The sequence below is a fragment of the Dreissena polymorpha genome, chromosome 15 (genome assembly GCF_020536995.1).
Source record: "Dreissena polymorpha isolate Duluth1 chromosome 15, UMN_Dpol_1.0, whole genome shotgun sequence".
Classification (NCBI taxonomy): Eukaryota; Metazoa; Mollusca; class Bivalvia; order Myida; family Dreissenidae; genus Dreissena; species Dreissena polymorpha.
In genome coordinates, this window is record NC_068369.1 from 66,592,400 (window position 1) to 66,600,710 (window position 8,311).

The 8,311-nt window shown below is 31.7% G+C and overlaps 1 long non-coding RNA gene across 1 annotated transcript; it reads right to left on the reverse strand.

Moving 5' to 3' along the window:
• Positions 1–208: 208 nt before the first annotated feature.
• LOC127860996 (uncharacterized) lies at positions 209–8,023 on the reverse strand. The gene is made up of 4 exons (XR_008040014.1): positions 7,969–8,023; positions 3,466–3,645; positions 2,248–2,432; positions 209–463 (listed from the first exon to the last, which is right to left on the reverse strand). It is a non-coding gene; the product is annotated as an uncharacterized LOC127860996 (long non-coding RNA).
• Between the last annotated feature and the right edge of the window lie 288 nt (positions 8,024–8,311).

Below are 8,311 nucleotides of genomic sequence, written 5' to 3' on the forward strand. Positions count from 1 at the left end.
TAATAACTTTTGGCATGAATTGAGAATTATAGGTTTCACATCCGTCGATAAAAAGAGACACGAATGTACATTACACTATTCCAATTGTACATTTTTCACTGAGGCAATGTATAAAGAGAGAACCTTTTGTTATATCTTCATAATGTAACAAATTACTGGTTTTATTGATTTTGTTTATTGTTTTATTGATTTTGATTTGTACCTCTGGTAGTGAAAAAGCTGTACACTGTCTTTAATAATAGCTTAAACATACTGATTGTCATTACCATACCAATATACATATAACATATATACAAGCATAAATACAAACAAAAGCTGTGTCATCGTTACAACCATCATACAACGTAGTCTACAACGTCACCAGGCAAACTGTATGCCTACACGAGTTCCGCTCGTAAGTAACTATAAAAGCAGCCACGCCTTTCGTCTCTTCCGGAGACTGATTCCCACAGCTGCATGCATACTATTTGTGAGTAAAAACATGACCTGTTGTACAATCGAGAAAGGCAGCCACGTCTATAGTCTCTTCAGGAGACCGAATCCCACAATGGGATACATAGTATGATACGAGTACATAATATAATGCATTTAATGCATATTCCATGTTGTTTAAAACATGACCTATTGTACAAAACAAAATCCTAAATTCCAAGTATAGGATCGTTTCCAGGACAATACACAATCAATTATACATAGTCTACTGCATCACCAGACAAACTGTATGCCTACACGAGATCCGCTCGTAAGCAACTATAAAGGCAGCAACGCCTTTCGTCTCTTCAGGAGACTGATGTCCACAGTGGGATAAATACTATGATACGAATATATATATATATATATATAGATAGATAGATAGATAGATAGATAGATAGATAGATAGATAGATAGATAGATAGATAGATAGATAGATAGATAGATAGATAGATAGATAGATAGATAGATAGATAGATAGATAGATAGATAGATAGATAGATAGATAGATAGATAGATAGATAGATAGATAGATAGATAGATAGATAGATAGATAGATAGATAGATAGATAGATAGATAGATAGATAGATAGATAGATAGATAGATAGATAGATAGATAGATAGATAGATAGATAGATAGATAGATAGATAGATAGATAGATAGATAGATAGATAGATAGATAGATAGATAGATAGATAGATAGATAGATAGATAGATAGATAGATAGATAGATAGATAGATAGATAGATAGATAGATAGATAGATAGATAGATAGATAGATAGATAGATAGATAGATAGATAGATAGATAGATAGATAGATAGATAGATAGATAGATAGATAGATAGATAGATAGATAGATAGATAGATAGATAGATAGATAGATAGATAGATAGATAGATAGATAGATAGATAGATAGATAGATAGATAGATAGATAGATAGATAGATAGATAGATAGATAGATAGATAGATAGATAGATAGATAGATAGATAGATAGATAGATAGATAGATAGATAAGATAGATAGATAGATAGATAGATAGATAGATAGATAGATAGATAGATAGATAGATAGATAGATAGATAGATAGATAGATAGATAGATAGATAGATAGATAGATAGATAGATAGATAGATAGATAGATAGATAGATAGATAGATAGATAGATAGATAGATAGATAGATAGATAGATAGATAGATAGATAAGATAGATAGATAGATAGATAGATAGATAGATAGATAGATAGATCGATAGATAGATAGATAGATAGATAGATAGATAGATAGATAGATAGATAGATAGATAGATAGATAGATAGATAGATAGATAGATAGATAGATAGATAGATAGATAGATAGATAGATAGATAGATAGATAGATAGATAGATAGATAGATAGATAGATAGATAGCTAGATATATAGATAGATAGATAGATAGATAGATAGATAGATAGATAGATAGATAGATAGATAGATAGATAGATAGATAGATAGATAGATAGATAGATAGATAGATAGATAGATAGATAGATAGATAGATAGATAGATAGATAGATAGATAGATAGATAGATAGATAGATAGATAGATAGATAGGTGATTATTTCGATCTAATACGCCATATGAGGCACATGAGGATAGCATATTTTCACAACAAATGAATAAAAGAAAACGCGCGCAAAATTCAATTAAAACACACACACGCACGCACGCACACACCCATGCAATCCTATATACACTCTGTGTTCACAAGCAATAGTGTTTATTTCTTACAGCGTCAGCCTGTACCTCCTGGGACTGGTGGAGCTGATGCAGTGAAAGTTGCGGAGGTGGTCACGTGTCTTCATGGCCACAGGACAGAGTCAAAGCCGTGTAACCAGGTCTGCTACAACGGGTACCTATACAACGATGGCTGTCAATGCAGCGCCTGGAGACCGGGGTATTGTTGTGAGAGTAAGCTGAAACATAGTTTGTGTTTACATTATAGCGTGTTTAGAAATAGAAGATCGCTTCATGTTTTATATATGTTATATGTATTGTATGCATTATCTTTACTGAATTTATTTCATTTTTTCCGGTGGTTTATAGATAAATATCAGTGAAAAAAACTGATAATGAAACAGTGAAAAATTACAGTGAACATTTTCTCCCCGTTACTCTAGTTAATATTCATGTTTATATAAGCAATTAACAGTATCATTTCACACAAGTTTTTTAACATTTTTTTCTAGTATTATCTGTATTGTTTTTGTTGATGTTATATTATAGTTAGTGTTTATTTTACGCATTTAATGGCTTTTGTATCCCAAGCATCATATACAATGAGCTTTACCTTGGTATAAACACAATTACGGTTTGTTCAAACATAGTACACAAACATAAAAGGAACAGACATATTGGAAAGAGCTCATGCGTGCAACAAGCTGCTGAGCTACAATAATATAACAATTGTAATATTATGCTGACTCGCCGAGATGTAACATTAAACATTATTTGCTAATCATTCGATTTACCAGGAAAGCAAATTTCAATTATCAATTATTGTACAGGCATGACGTGCAGCAACAAATTAAATGCCACAGCGCCACAATATTGTACTTTCAAAACGTAATTCGTTTGAGTAAAGTATTTGTTGAAAATGACAAACCAACAACGATCATACTTAAATGGTATATTTAGAACCTGTTAAATAAGCTTTGCCATATGGAAGGTACACTTGCTTTAGGATTTCCTTCTTGAATTATTCGTAAGCTTGTTAACCCGTGTCCTTTAACTTATTTTTATAAATGTACTGTGGCAAACGTATCTGATCTACCCCCCAGTTTTCCGTTTAGGATAGATCGTGTTTTAATGCTGCACGACACTATGCCGCAAATTGAACGTCCAACGATGATGATTATAAAACATTGTTTTTAATAACATTCATTTCAAAGATCACAGTAGCAACGCTTCCATGACACTAGAAATAACAACTTATGCATGCTCTCATACTCATACGCGTCTTAGGGTGGAATGTATTGATGTTTTGATTTAGTCCTCGAGTATTCCAGGTTGCTTGGATACCGGTATCGCCCACTGCAAGCCTGGACAGTACGAGTGTGGCGGCAGCCCTGACGGTATCAAATGTATGGACTGTTACCTGCCATACAAGCCCGCCGGCTTCAACAAAGGCTGTGGTAAGAATACTATTGATTTAGTTAAAGCTGTTCCATTTGGTATATAATGAATTACAAAACTGCTACACTATTCTGTGTCCCAATAAACCAATATGAGAATTATCTTTCAACATTTAAGCATTTTTTTATATTTCCCAAAACATGCATAGACTTTTGCAACACAAATTATACAATGATACGTTTTCCATAAATGTAACAATGGGACAAAAACCGGCCATACATAACATTATCTTTGGACAAAATCTAAAAAATCAATGTATACAACATATTGGAGGAATACTGTAAATGGCGACAAAACAACACATAGAGCGCGGAAAAAAATGCCAAAAACATATAATGTCATAACAGACTCACATATAAAGTCACAAATAACGTATTAACAAGTACTAGGCGTATAAAAACAGAGTATTTTGCATATACAATGTGTCGGTTAATTTGTGGCATTTTAAATAACTACTGTTTTTTCTTCAATACTGTACGATCAATCCTTATACATGTAACGGAGCCAATGCAAACATAAAATATGGCCCGAATGAGAGAGGGCCGCAGAGACCGATATTAAGTGAAATAAAAACATGTTATCGAAAATCATAAGTATTCTCAATGACCTCCTACTGTAAATCAAATATTCCCTAGTCGGCCATTACATTTGGGCCGCGACTTCAGTAGACATGGGGCCATTATCGTACATTAACCATTAAACCAGTGTGCGACGTGTCGCGTAACTTTGAATAATTGAGGATTAGGTTATAAATACAGCTATGGTTTGATATGTCTGTAGATGACTACTCATAGTTTATTTTAAGAATAACCAATATACGGAGTGTCATGTAACGTTTGAGAACCGCGGATGACTTTTAATGAAACACAAGGCAATTTCTACAGTTATGCAATGAGTCTATAGATGAATACTTATTATTTGGTCAAAACAGTAACCATTATATAACTAATAGTTTAACATTGAGAAGAAATATATAAGACGAAGTCTTCCGTTCATATCCAAATCAAACTTGTTTGTATGCAAATATTGTATGTTTCATGTGTAAATGCATTCTTGTTTGAAATAAAATACGTTTAAACTAATAGTTTAAAAGGTGTGAACACTTTTTCTAGAAAGGTCTTGTCGAAATACTAATCAAATTAATTCGCGCTATTTAAAATGTGTATATGTGTTTTTCGATAAAATGTCTCATAATTAATTTACTGTTTTGTTTCTCAATCAAAAGTTCATTAAAAGTGCTGCTTCAAACGAACCTCTACATTTTAAATTCCCTAAAGGATCATTTGATATGAAAAACGTGTGTCTTTATTCCATTTAAGAATATATCTGCCATTGAATGCATTACCAAAATGGTCAAATGTTGTATCTTGTAAGACCGCTTTTACCAGAAAAAGGCAAGGAATACGTGTTTAACATCTACAATTGAACAACAAACTGGTAGGGGCCATATATATATATATATATATATATATATATATATATATATATATATATATATATATATATATATATATATATATATATATATATATATATATAGTGAATTATTTGTTTCCATTATATCAAGCTACAGTCTAATGCACGTGAAGAAACGGCACTATCATAATTAAAATTACCATGTACAAATATACATACTTCTTCTGCAGGGAGTGCAACATAAATAAAATAAGATTGCATTGATAATCAGTATTGATAACCCACATTATGAAATGTAATATTACATTAACCATAACATGTGTCTAAAAGGTCTTGTAACGTAATGTACATATAATATATATGTACATATAATATATATAATAATAGAATTTATCTCATTGTACATTATTGTTTTGTTATTGTCGTGTTATTGTTGTATAAACAAACTAATTTAGGAAATAGAACCTTCGAGTAGGGTATAATGAAATTTGAAAATTGATTATGTAGATGTGTAATGTAATGGGTTATAAAGAATATATTACTTTTATGAAATTTGCAAATTGATTACGTAGATGTGTAATGTAATGGGTTATAATGAATATATTACTTTTATGGGTTTAGTTTATGAAAAGTCAATAGAAATATTTCAGCGAGATGTAACTAACAGAAAACATAAGAATCATGACTCGCAAAATGCATATAAACAATTAGTAAAGAATCGTGACTCGCAAAATGCATATAAACAATTAGTAAATACATTAAGAGGGGAAGACCGACATTCCGATACGTGTTCCAGGTGTGAATACAAATTGGCTTGTCAAATTAAATAGGGGCCCGCGAGAACAGGCGGTGTAAAATCTGCAGGGATCATACATCATCTGTCTATATACGCCCGGATACATCCGTTTGACGTCCATTACTGTTGACAGGCGTGGGTCACGAATTAAGCGAATACACAACGGGATCGGTATAAATAACCCTCAAAATAGGCAGACGGGGCTCGCTTTCTCTTAGGAATTATTCATGTTATGTTATTTACTTTGACTTTGAAATTATTCGTTTTGACTATAGTACAATTTTGGTGTTAGGGAATAGAGTAAAATAAAAGAAATATTTTAGACATCAGAGACTTGTTTTATCTTCACTAAGTACACTCGATTACGTGACAGTCTGAATGATTTTTTCTCTTATGTTAGTGCAGTGAAGTGAAACACACCATGTTTTTATATTGGTCAATTGATCGGATACCATGGTATTGGAACCCTCAAAGACCTTTCCAGATCACACCTGATGACCTGGGAACAAGACCTACTGAATACCCCAAGAAAAGATTTAACAGACTTCCCGAAACAACTTTTTAAGCCTGTTAAGGTTTGGAACAATTGTTATTCTTGTATATTCAAGCTAATGTATTACATATACATTCAAATACTTTAAACGAGTATATATCTTTTTAACAATGTAATTCATGGGTCATCATATATATGTTTTTGGCAGGATAAATAGTACACGGGCATTGGAAATATTGGATCTTTGAAATTAACTTATTAAGTTAATGAATTAAAGAGATGTTATTTTATTTAATAGAAGCTATGTTTTGAGTGTTACAAAATCGATGCTATCGTATCATAACAAAACATTGACAAAATTAATCACATGGTTAACATTTTGCTGTAATTTTACCTTGTAACCACAAATATTCAATCATTGTCATGTAACTAACTCATTAACGTCAATGCTTTTTAATGTATTGTTGTTTAATTTAAATATATAATTTCACGAGATAGCTAAAATTTCCTCCTCTTTTGTTTAATGAAACCTTCTTTTATTTACTGCACCACTTTTTTTTAAATTGCACTCCTCTTATATTTAGTTTTGAACTCCTCTTTTTTGTATATCGTGGCCTCGACTTAGTAACTCGAGGCCACGACATAGCAAACTCGTGGCAACGAGATTGAAAGCATACAAAATAGGAGTGCAATTTATAATGAGGAGTGAATGTCATCTCTATGTCACCGTATGTTTCAGAGTCATACTTGTTATTCCACGTGTTTGACTTTAATGCAGTTATTCTTATTGTAACTATTACATTCTATCATTTTGCTTAACTGTAAATAAGTTCCTTTAACATATTTCAAATTATGATTATATAGACCTGTATTGACAAAACTGTTGATACAGTTTGTCTAAGAATAAGACTATCGAAGACCTTGAATTAGTCATAAGAAAAACACTCAACAGTCAACAGTGTAAAAATGTTCTTATATTAAATTTAACACTATATCAACTGAAAATGAGGCATATTTTGACAAAACGTTATTTTGCCATTACTGTACACGAATAAACCTTTCTTAACGTACATATTTCCCACAACTTTCCATTAGTTAGACAAGAATGTTTACACCATTGTGTGAAATTGTTATCAAACTACGTATTACAATATAAAGAAGTGAAACTCCAGCTGCTGGAGCAGTATTGAATTTTCATTAAAAACAATTAGTTGGTCCTTTATTTAAGGCAAGTGACCGATTGCCCAAACAGTACAAAACAGCACAATACAGCACAATACAAACCAACATAAACACAAAATATGAATAAAGCTGGGGTCACCGTCTTGGAACGGTCAATGCAAAGCATTGGGAATTTAAACCTGGTTATAGAGCGCTCAACCTCACACTTGGCCCAGCAATATTCATAATACTTTGAAGTGTAAATAAAATTTAACGTCATAGCATTGTAACTCAAATTAAACAATAATAAAAGGGAATTAAAACGCATTCAATTTAATTACTATTTAATTACTCAATTGCATTGAAGATACAAGAGTAACAGAGTTACAACTTTTTGACGAACGATCAAATAAAACTATTAACAACAATAAAAAAATAATTTAAAACTTACCACGCAGCTCAAACACGCTCAAAGTGCCATTCACACGTCGCCTTGAAATATTACTGCGCAATAAGCATAACACCCGACGCAAGAATGTTATCAAGAAGGAAGTAACGACGATATATTAAAAATAGAAATATGCGTAATGTTTATATTTAAATAGCACGTCAACCAAAATCAATATTGATTTCTTATGGTTCTTGTCTTATCAGGCAAATGTATTAGCTACACTTGTTTACTGTTATCAGTAGCGGCTAAAAATAAATATATCTAACCCATAGAAGTCTGAGAAAGTTATCATCCTCAAAAAATGTATTATCTCTATTTTTGGAAAATTTTGTTCATGGATTGA